At 42.1% G+C, this 12,154-nt stretch overlaps 1 protein-coding gene across 1 annotated transcript in view; it reads right to left on the bottom strand.

Moving 5' to 3' along the window:
* Positions 1-12,154, bottom strand: part of UBE2QL1 (ubiquitin-conjugating enzyme E2Q family-like 1) — a 47,933-nt gene that overhangs the window by 34,494 nt on the left and 1,285 nt on the right. The window lies entirely within an intron of this gene.

Here is a 12,154-nt window from a genome sequence, read left to right as displayed (position 1 = left end):
CACCCAACAACGACATGGTAGAACTGAGACATCCAAACCTCTTTTCCAACAATTCTGGCCATGAGCTGCAGAGCAAGCTTGAAGATCTTTCCCAAGACAGCCACCAACATCTAGAGCCATGCACCACCTGGAGTTCTTAACCTGGGGCCCATGCACCCCCAGGGGTGGACAGATTTGGATGGAAAAATGTCTTTACCTTCAGTAACTTCTACCTGTAATTCAGCACTTCCCTTAATTACAACTGAAAACTAACAAATACAGCAGTATTAGCAGTGTCTTGGTTTTGTCACCAATAGAAATCACAGATTTTTGAAAAGCACATGACAGTTGTAGGTATCTTCATTGTCCTGATGCTTATTGCTGTGTTAGATAAGGGAGGTTGTTAGGCCCAACTCTAGATCTTGATACTGAATGTGTTAACAAGGAAATGCTTTTTAAAATTTCATATTTTAGTTAATCACATTTTAAAGAAATATGATAACTGTATGTAAATATAGTTGGTTTCCCTTGAAATCCTGTGCATTTTATTTCATGCATTTAAAAACACTATTTTGAAGAGAGGTCTAAAGGTGTCCCCAGATGTGGAGAGGCCATGCAGTCCTCTAGGGAACCTGTCAGGATCAGAGGCAGCAGGAAGGGGCTCCTGGGTCTCCCGTTTCTCTTTGATCATTAAGAATAACCAACAAGAGACCTCTATCTCTCTTACTTATGAAAAGGCAGATGCCAGGATCCCCTTTTAAAGAAAATTGCTAATAAAATAACCACTTTAATTCAATTCAGTAGAGTTCAAACTCACTTTTTATTAGATTAGTTTTATTTATGAATTATAATAACATCCTTTAAGCTTAATGTAATTTTACCAGTTGATATTTACAGTTAGAGAAACTATTTTTTATGACTTCTCTTAAACTATGATGTTTCATAACGTACATTATAGAAGTGATCAAAGGAAACCAAGCAGCAGGTCTCTGAAGGGTTGGGACCAGCAGCCATCACTCCCGGCAGCGTGCCTGCATTAGTTTCAGGCGTGACGAAGACGCTTTCCCCCGGAGGGTCCTAACCAGCTCCTGCGGGAAGGGCCCCTGGCTTTTCTGTGCCCTACTTTCCCCAGGCCACCCCTGGGAGGGTTCCCACCCCAGGGATGTGTTCTCAGACACACATGCACACGAGCTGTAGGGGAAGGCTTCCATGAATAGTCTCCTTGCACAAAGCCCGGTTAAGGAAATTATGATTCATTTAGAGTTTTGATGACTCTTAAAAGTTACGTTTTAAAGGCTTATGCTATTCAACTGCTTACAATTTAAGCTTATAACAAACTCAATTCCTATTAAGTTTCTTCCATAATATTTCTACTTTTCTCTGGCTGGGAAGCACAGTTGAGTAGGAAGTGTCATTAATCACAAATTAATCCTTGCAGCAATTAATATTTATTTGGTATAATTATATCCAATTCTTCACTGATAACTTCCAGATAGCCATATGGGCACCCAGCCTGACATTCAAAAATTACTCTAATACATATGTATTGGTAATGCAAAAATAATTGTTTTAATAATTGTGTGCACAAAATGCCCAAATTCATAAAATATTCATAGCTGCCTTTTACTATAGCCAATATATAATAAATTCCATAACTCCATATTCTGGTGTTTGGTTATGTCCAGTCTTCAAGATTAAAAAATGAAAAGTCCTTTTACAATATTTTTCTGGATATTTTTCCTTCAATTTCCAAGTGAGCTGAATACATTTCAACTTTTTAAGTGTAATCTGATCCACTGTGAGATGGTATTTCCTTATCCCCCTCATCAGAGAACTCAAAATAAAAAATGTTGGGAATGCTTGCCAAATATTGCGATGGAGAATTAGTATTTATTTTTCAGAAATTATTTTTAAATTAGTCACTTCTTCAATCTGAGTGATTTTACCAATATAACAATTATGTTCAAAAAGCATTTCTTTCTTGAGTTATTTTCAGAATCTTTAAAATACCATTCCCTGTCGATGGAGAATTAGTATTTATTTTTCAGAAATTATTTTTAAATTAGTCACTTCTTCAATCTGGGTGATTTTACCAATATAACAATTATGTTCAAAAAGCATTTCTTTCTTGAGTTATTTTCAGAATCTTTAAAATACCATTCCCTGTGTGTATAGAAGAAATAAAGCAGCAATAATTATCTTTTTCTTACAGTTTGAAAGAATGAAAACGTCTTTCTGCTTTTCAAAATATTTGCAACAAGCTTACGGTGAATTTAAACCAATGTATTTTCCCAACTTTGCTGATATTTCAGTACCACGTGTCAGAATGCATGGATACACCTTCTCTCCCCTTGCGGATCAACTCTGAGTATTGCAGCCAAACCAAGCATGAGATACCCACAAAGCCACGCCTAACCTCTGTATGGACCCACAGGGAACAACCAAGCTACATGGAGCCCTTGGTCAGATGGCTTCTACTTGCCGACTAGACAGCTCATCGGAACCAGGGGGCTCTGGTGCTGGCCTGCCTGATGGCAGCTCAGCTCTGCTTCTTACTAGCCCTGTGCCCCTGGCATGTCATTCAACCTCAGCAAGCCTCAGTTTCCTCCTCTGTAAAGGAGGAATAATGACAGCACCCAGCTCATAGGCTGCTACAAGGATTTAATCCAAGGACTCACATAAAGCATTCTGTACAGCGGCTGGCCCACAGTGAGCACCTGCGAGAGGGACGAAACCAAGGGCTGGGCTGTCTGCTCAGGTAAGCACATCTCGCTACAAACACATTTCTTTGGCACACACAGTATGTCTGACATTGTGTGGAGAGAAGAGGCAACAGAGTTGTAAGTATGTACATGCAATCCAGCAGGGTATACCCAGACATGAATGTTTCCCAGACCATGCAGAACTGGTTCAGGGTAGGAAGGCATTGCCTTTAGTGAAGGAGCGGTTGCAGAGGAGTTAGGGCATCTTGGCAGGGTTCTGTGGGATGACCAGGAGTCGCCTGAACAGGGTGAGAGGGCTTTCCAGGCAGGTGGGGCTGGTAGCAGAAGGAGCTTGGTGGGGGCCGTGGATGGAGGTGTGCCCCCATGGGTGGGCAGCACTGGGGGACTTGGGCTGTGCTCTGTAAGGGTCGTAATCAAGGGTGTGAGAAAGCCAAGTCGGCGTTTTGGAGGAGCCATCCAGGTGGCTGCAGCAGGGACAGAAGACTTGTGGAACACGAGTGGAAGAGCGCAGTGAGTACATGCTCCCTGACCGTGCCTCGACCTGCTGCTGGCTAGGGCACGTTCAGGCAGCCTCTTCTCAGCTTCCACGGCCACACATGCCCTCATCTTCCAATCCTTTGTCCCCTGATTGGTCCCAAATTTGCCTCCTCTCCTAACTTTCCCAATCTGGTGCCTTTGGTCCTAGCGCTCAGCTAGTTTCTTCCCAGCCTCACCAGGTTAGTGGGCCAAGGAGAGGACCAGAGAGAGAACTAAGGGAGTACCAGGGACAGCACACAGAATGGGGAAGGGCCACCAAGGGAATGGCAAGAGTGATGTTGGTACAGTGCCCAAATCATGGCAGACCCTCAGCAAATGGTGCTGAATGAATAAATGAATGAATGGTGTGTGGAACAATGAGAGACTAACTGAACAATTAAACCTTATCTTAGCTGCGACTCACCAGGTAGAAAACTGTAGACAGTACTGGAACTATTTTTGCCATTACAACAACTTCTTGGTGGGTTTTGGTAAATGCCCAATCTTTTCATTTATTAGCAATAAAACAATGTTGAGGAAAACAGGCTGACGCCCAATGTTAAAGTCAAGTCTTGACTGCCCGTAAGTAGAGTGTTCTCTCTGAAAACATCGCCCAGACTTTTTGAAGACCCTGATGACTCCAGGGCCCCACCTCACCCAAGTCTCCAGTGCACATCCAGGTGACTGTCAATGGTCAGGTCCATGTGTATTCAACGAATGGACACTTCCCCAAATATTAACTGGAATATAATTGCGAATCTGCCTAGTATGTCAAAGACAAATGTGAATGGGTTTGGCATGATCCGCAGTAGATAGGTTCTCTGTGGCAGGTTATCTTATCTACCACTGAATGCTTAGTAAGTTCCTGGTACACGGTAGGCACCCAATACACATGCTGCATTAATCAGTCACCCACAGTTCTCGATCGTCTACACAGTCCAGCCCTCCACAGCTGTGTCTGGTTGAGGGTTGAGTGAATTGTCTGGGGCACATTTTCTTTCTCAGGGTTTACACTCCCTTTTGGTCTATGCAAGTGGTCCGGGGAAGAAGGACTTGGTTTTAGGATGGCCTTCTCTACAGAAGTTAGGCTTCAAGGGGGCTGAGTTGGGGTTGGCTCAGGACAGTGAATCCAGTCAAGGTGGGTTGGGGGAGGTCAGGGGGTCAGTCGTACCCACCACCCCTGAAGATCACTGCTGTAGTTGCTGGGGCATGGGCTGTACCTTCAGATGGGGGGAGTGGGAAACTATGGACTACGACTAGCGTTTGGCAGTTTTTTCAACCCTAGCTGCCTGCTGGAATCACGGAGGAGCTTTTCCAGCAAGCCTCTGCCAGGGCCTGATCCTAGACCATGAAGTCTGAGTCTCTGAGGGTAGGGTTCTGGTGCTGGCATAATTTACGTGCTCACCAGGGCACATAAATTGTTTCAGAAGGATTGGCAGAGAGGAAAGGACTTAAACTCGCACCCATCCTCTGCTCGCCTCCCACCACTTTATCAACACACCCAGGGCAGCAAAAACGTTGATTTTAGGAGATTTGATACGTGGCTCAAAGAACCCACCACTAGTGGCTGTTTTTTTTTTTTTTTAATATGTAAGCTGTTTTGGCCTGTTCCTTATCTGTCTTTAACCCAGTGCTAAGTGGCTGCCCTACTTCTAACCTGCATCCAGATGGGTCTGTTCCTGGAGATGGGAAAGACCACCAGGCTGTAGGTGTCAGGCTTCTACACGAACTTCAATGCATTGTCCACATGGGCACATCCCAATTAAAAGACAGCAACAAATCTATGATGTCCCTTAAAAAGAAAAACGAATCTCTCTGATCACTTAAGGTAAATCAGAAAAGTAAACAAAAATGCATTTACATTCCTTCTTGCAAGTTCAGATTCACAACAGTCAACTCAGGGTAAAGTGGCTCCTATTATTAACCATTGGAGGAACCAGGGGATGAGAGCTCTTGCTGGAGCCAGAGCTGCTGGAGTGCTCCAAGTTGGTGTGGGGCTATTTTTAGGATGCCAAGTCCTGTCTGCGTCCTCCTGCCTGCCCTACTTGATAGAAGAACAAGTAGCTATTTTTTCTCCGAACAGTCAAGCATATCGATAGCTCAAGCTGCAGAGTCATCGTTGGTAGTAATTATCTCTGTCCCCTGCACACAGCACAGAACAAAACAATACAGGGACTCATAAGAATGCTACCAAAAATCCATGTTTCCTCAGACAAATCAGATGGCACTGCCCACCGCCTGGTTTCACTGTTGATGCTCCGGGTTCTCCTCTGTTCACAGCTGCAGGCAAGATTCGCCTTCCTGTGCCTTCCTTGGTGTGACTTCGTTTACATTACTTGTCAAACTAGCAACCACCCCTAGAGAAACAAGGCGATGAATTGGCCAATAAGTTCCTGTCTTGGCTTGTTATGGGATAAATTGTCTCTGCCACCTCAGCCTCAGAAGACACCCATCCTACTGACACCTTGATCTTGGACTTCCAACCTCCAGAACTGTGAAAATACATTTCTGTCATTTAAGCCACCCAGCCATCGGTACTTTGTGACATTAGCCCTAGCAAACTAATACAGGGCTTTTAAAAACTTTGTGTCTGTTGTAGCATGTTAGAAATCCATAGATTTTAGGAGCTCAAAGGGCTGTTCATGTTTGTCACTCTTTTGGATGGGAACTGGTAATTTTACAGTCAGGAGTAAAATGCTGTTTCTAGGCTATGAAGATGGGCTTTACTTGTGAATGTGTGCGTGTGTGTGTGTGTGTGTGTGTGTGTGCGCGTGCTGCACTTGTGCTTCTCGGTGACACTGTGTTGACCCCTTTAAGCCCTTCAGTGCATGTGAGTGATGCACAATATCACTGAACAAAGCTGAGCTGCATTGCCCTTTACTTTTTTTTTTTTTATCACGCTCAGACAACTGGTGACATCTGCCAGTTTCCTCTATTAAGAAATTCCCAGAAACTAATGCTGTCAGGTAAACATAACTGTCCTGGAATCCCTTACCAAGTTTTAATCCAAACACTAGGACTTGAGGATGTTTCAGTCCTGACAATCTGTGAGTCTTCTGCTGATGGCTGGCTGTGTATCTCTTCCCTGTGGACATACATGATCACCATGAAGGTCACCATTAATAAAAGATGGCTTAGAACAACAGCATGCTTCGATAGCCCCAGGCCTGACTGTGTCTCCTGCTGATGGGTCTGCAGACCATGATGTGCCTTAGCTATTATGAGAACATGAAGTTGTTGTCCACTGACTTCATGCATTTGTGGTTTCCTCACCTGCACAAAGACCATTGGAAGAGAAGATGCAAGTGTGGTTAGACATCCTATGTGCCTAGCTGGCCTAGAGTTTGGCACAAGCAAACAGGAAATGTTAGCTGCCACCGCTGCTATCATTATCAACATCATTTCCAGATAGAGTTTATGGTCGGCTCTGAGGGGATCAGGGAGGAGTGAGAAACTCATTCAACTGCCATCTGGTTCCCTGCCCCTGGCGATGTCTAAGTAATTAAAGAGGGGACAGGAGGTGAGCCCGATGTGAAAGTAGAATCCCATGTCAGTGCAAGATCAAGCAGCTTTGGGGGAGCCTGCTGTTCACACAACTGCAAGAACAGGGACTCTGGACAGTCCTGCAATTCTCTCCTGCTCAAACCTGGAGTGGGAACCAGTGAGCTCCAGGCCACCTCCCAGCCAGTGTCCTCCTTGCTAGCCTGTCTAGGTTTACAGAGCCTGTTCTCTATAATCTTGGAAAAGGTAGTTTTTGTAGGTTAAACTATCTACTATGTGCGTGTGATGCTGGCATTACAATTTGCTGTTTCAAGGCCAAAATCTTACAGCTATAGATTGTATTTTTTGGTCTCAGTAACTAATAAAGGATACAGATAATTATCCAAAAGTATACTTTGGTCATTTTCACCAATTTATTTTGAAAGTACAGGAATTTTTCATCCAACTGCATAGAACTAAAAGGATTACGTAAAATGTCTCTATTTAGTCAAAAAGGGGGTTTAGTAATAGATAAATGGGCAAGATTTATATGTCAATATTTCTACATAGAATATATCATTTATGTTATCTTAATTTTAAACAACTGCAATTCATAATCCAACATGCAGGAGATTTTGATAACATGGGCCAGATATTCAATCAGGTAAAAGCCTCATGAAATGCCTGAATTTATCATATCATGTGATAAACCTAAACCTTTTATTTTGTACACAAAACTGTTAAGCAGATATTTTTACAATATAACACATGAAGCCCTTAAAATTGTTTTATGATTTCTCTAACGGTATAGAAACCTTTAAAGGTGTCTTTAGTTCAGAAAGTTAAGCTGAGCAGTGAGTGTTTTCTTCTATCAAAGAGGCAAATAAGCCTTTTTACAACTTTGTAGCTTAAGAAAATGAATCCTAAAAAAGAAATCCCAACAAAAAGAGGGAACATAACTAGAATATAATGACTCTTTTTTTAAAACTAATGATTGGTTTGGTAGCAGTCCCGGTTCTCTTCGATTGCTTAATCAGATATTTTGATTGCTTCCCCAAGGCATATTACCTTTAACTATAGAAATAATTTGGTAACTACAGTATGAGCTCCGAGCAACCTGTGAGAAGTGAATTCCTAAAAGTACGCAAAGGCACAATAATGCTCAGGTTACCTGAAATACTACCACAGAACCCTAAAACATTAATGACTATTCATTTCTTCAATTCTTTCACTGCCTTTTGAATATTTTATGTGTGCTGTACATTACTTTCTTTTGGAGAGCTGTATGTTGAAACCAGCATGGAAAATGCACAGAAATCGAACTGGTATTTTAAAAAGTGCTGAGTTTTTACCCTCATTCCAGACATTGACTCGATAATATAACACAATATGATAGGCAGAGAGTTCAAATAAGATTTGATCAAATTAATAAATAAAAGTGTTGATAATTGTTTTCAATAATCTGAGTTTTTACCCTCATTCCAGACATTGACTCGATAATATAACACAATATGATAGGCAGAGGGCTCAGAGTTCAAATAAGATTTGATCAAATTAATAAATAAAAGTGTTGATAATTGTTTTCAATAATGAAGTCAGTAACTTGCAAACTGTATAGAAGACTCTCAGATTTGATTACAATGAAAAGAAATATACACACAAGGACCTATCTATTTTAATAGAAGCATATGGGCACCAATAGAACTATTATCCAGAGCATTAACGTAAAAATGGAAAACATGTAATTTGCTAATTTTCTCTTTTTACAAAAAAGCTTCCTCATTTTGCATTTAAAATCTCTATTTTTCTGCATCTTTCAAAATGAAGGCTGTGGTCCAGGTGACCTCTGAGATCTCATCCAAGTCAAAAATGTTATGATTCTGTGATTCTGTAAGGAAAAATGACCTTCCTCTTTCCTGACTCCCCAACGTCATCTTCACTGTGCAGAATGAAAGACTATCAAATGAACAGACTATGCCAAAAAGTTCTGATGAGCAATAATTTAAGAAACAAGTAATAAAGGTTTTTCTGTGCAAAATTCTTCCACATCATTTGCATAAATCCTGTTTGAAAAATAAAGTAAGACCCCACACCCCACCTCTCCTCCTCTGGCTTGTATTCAATCACGTGAACCTTACNGAGCCTGTTCTCTATAATCTTGGAAAAGGTAGTTTTTGTAGGTTAAACTATCTACTATGTGCGTGTGATGCTGGCATTACAATTTGCTGTTTCAAGGCCAAAATCTTACAGCTATAGATTGTATTTTTTGGTCTCAGTAACTAATAAAGGATACAGATAATTATCCAAAAGTATACTTTGGTCATTTTCACCAATTTATTTTGAAAGTACAGGAATTTTTCATCCAACTGCATAGAACTAAAAGGATTACGTAAAATGTCTCTATTTAGTCAAAAAGGGGGTTTAGTAATAGATAAATGGGCAAGATTTATATGTCAATATTTCTACATAGAATATATCATTTATGTTATCTTAATTTTAAACAACTGCAATTCATAATCCAACATGCAGGAGATTTTGATAACATGGGCCAGATATTCAATCAGGTAAAAGCCTCATGAAATGCCTGAATTTATCATATCATGTGATAAACCTAAACCTTTTATTTTGTACACAAAACTGTTAAGCAGATATTTTTACAATATAACACATGAAGCCCTTAAAATTGTTTTATGATTTCTCTAACGGTATAGAAACCTTTAAAGGTGTCTTTAGTTCAGAAAGTTAAGCTGAGCAGTGAGTGTTTTCTTCTATCAAAGAGGCAAATAAGCCTTTTTACAACTTTGTAGCTTAAGAAAATGAATCCTAAAAAAGAAATCCCAACAAAAAGAGGGAACATAACTAGAATATAATGACTCTTTTTTTAAAACTAATGATTGGTTTGGTAGCAGTCCCGGTTCTCTTCGATTGCTTAATCAGATATTTTGATTGCTTCCCCAAGGCATATTACCTTTAACTATAGAAATAATTTGGTAACTACAGTATGAGCTCCGAGCAACCTGTGAGAAGTGAATTCCTAAAAGTACGCAAAGGCACAATAATGCTCAGGTTACCTGAAATACTACCACAGAACCCTAAAACATTAATGACTATTCATTTCTTCAATTCTTTCACTGCCTTTTGAATATTTTATGTGTGCTGTACATTACTTTCTTTTGGAGAGCTGTATGTTGAAACCAGCATGGAAAATGCACAGAAATCGAACTGGTATTTTAAAAAGTGCTGAGTTTTTACCCTCATTCCAGACATTGACTCGATAATATAACACAATATGATAGGCAGAGGGCTCAGAGTTCAAATAAGATTTGATCAAATTAATAAATAAAAGTGTTGATAATTGTTTTCAATAAGGAAGTCAGTAACTTGCAAACTGTATAGAAGACTCTCAGATTTGATTACAATGAAAAGAAATATACACACAAGGACCTATCTATTTTAATAGAAGCATATGGGCACCAATAGAACTATTATCCAGAGCATTAACGTAAAAATGGAAAACATGTAATTTGCTAATTTTCTCTTTTTACAAAAAAGCTTCTTCATTTTGCATTTAAAATCTCTATTTTTCTGCATCTTTCAAAATGAAGGCTGTGGTCCAGGTGACCTCTGAGATCTCATCCAAGTCAAAAATGTTATGATTCTGTGATTCTGTAAGGAAAAATGACCTTCCTCTTTCCTGACTCCCCAACGTCATCTTCACTGTGCAGAATGAAAGACTATCAAATGAACAGACTATGCCAAAAAGTTCTGATGAGCAATAATTTAAGAAACAAGTAATAAAGGTTTTTCTGTGCAAAATTCTTCCACATCATTTGCATAAATCCTGTTTGAAAAATAAAGTAAGACCCCACACCCCACCTCTCCTCCTCTGGCTTGTATTCAATCACGTGAACCTTACATTGGAGCCAACATTTAACTGTAGGATGAAGAATGAGCCTCTGATGTTAAAACGTTAAACCTCGCTCGAGACACCTTTCTAGAGCTGTCACATCGGTACCATTCCTAACTCAAGGAATATGCGGAGCCTAATGACCCTAGAAAAGATGAACTAGCAGGATGGTTCAAGAATCAAGTGCCCTTCTCTGCTGGAGTTCGGATGCTATTCGTTTGGAATCCCAGGGGTTCCACCTCTAGTAAAATTGGCAGCACAAGCATTATTTGATTAGTGTGAAAGATCCTGCAGTGAAAACGACAGAGACAGGCGACAGGGCAAGAACTGAGGGGTTCTGATATGCTAGTTACAGAGAGATCAAACCCCGGTCATCAGGGAATTTTAAAGAAAACAATGACTCTTTATGATCGAAAAGGTGACCATATAAAATGTATAATTTCATGAAATAATGCTCAATATTATTTCAGGAAAATACCAGAGAAGCTGGACATGATCAAGAGCATATAGACGGGAAGATAAAACCATCATGCCCCGGCCTGCAGCCAGGTTGGACCGGGCCCATCAGATTCATTCATCCCTTGCTCCCAAGTACCCTGGGTTCCTTGCAGTAAAGCTGCCACCTGGTGCAATAGGTGAGAAGACCTGGCCACCTGCTGGGCCCTTATTTCAATATTTAGTTAAATCTTTAGCCCTGATTCCCCTGGGTGGGGGGTGGGGGGAATGAAGGGGTGAGGAAACAAAAGGAAGAAACGTGGTCTGAAGGAGACCAAGACCTGGATGAGCTACCCCAGAGGTGACTGTCCTGGAAGGGGATGCTTGAAGGGGATGCCCTGCCCGGCATTTCCTGGATGGAGTCTGGTCTTGTCACTTGAGGAAGCGCTCAAACCACACCTCTGCCTCTCTAGAGAGATTTCTCAAGAGCAAAATTGTCACCTTTACACGAGCTGCTGCTCAGAAGGAAGGAGCAGGGCAGCGGATTACAGCAGGAGGCTGGCCCTGTGCAGAGCCACCTGCGGTGTCTGGGGAGAAGCCTTTGTGCGAGTGTGTTGGGGTGGAGGGGGATGAGCTGGGTCCCGTACTTAGATCCTGAGGTACAAGAAAAGTTGCCACCTTCGTGGGGATTAGAGGGACAGGAGATGGCAAGAGGACACAAGAGGGAGAGGGGGAGAAATGGGAGAGAGAGGAGAGGATTCGAGGGGATGCGCGAGGGTGGGAAAGATGGGAGGGAGAAAGGGGGACAGGGTCGACAGGAGACAAGGGAGAGGACGGCATGGCGGGAGGGAGAGAAAGGGGGGCAGAGGGACGGAGGGAGTTATGGAGACGGGGACAGAGACCGGGCACGCTGCAGAGACAGGACTGGGGACGAGAGAGGCGGGATGGAGAAGGCACAGGAGAAAAGCCGTAGGGAGAAGAGGCGGCGGCGCTCGGGAGCATCTCGCGGTTGGAGGCTTGTCGGGAAAGAGCCCCGAGCCGTGGGCAAGGGCAGCCCGGGACCCGAGCGCGGTGGCCCGAGCGAGGTGGCCCGAGGTGCCCGCCCTCGCCCCGC

Source organism: Galeopterus variegatus, unplaced genomic scaffold (genome assembly GCF_000696425.1).
Source record: "Galeopterus variegatus unplaced genomic scaffold, G_variegatus-3.0.2 Scaffold6465, whole genome shotgun sequence".
In the NCBI taxonomy this organism is placed as follows: Eukaryota; Metazoa; Chordata; class Mammalia; order Dermoptera; family Cynocephalidae; genus Galeopterus; species Galeopterus variegatus.
This window is presented reverse-complemented; position numbering and strand designations above follow the sequence as displayed.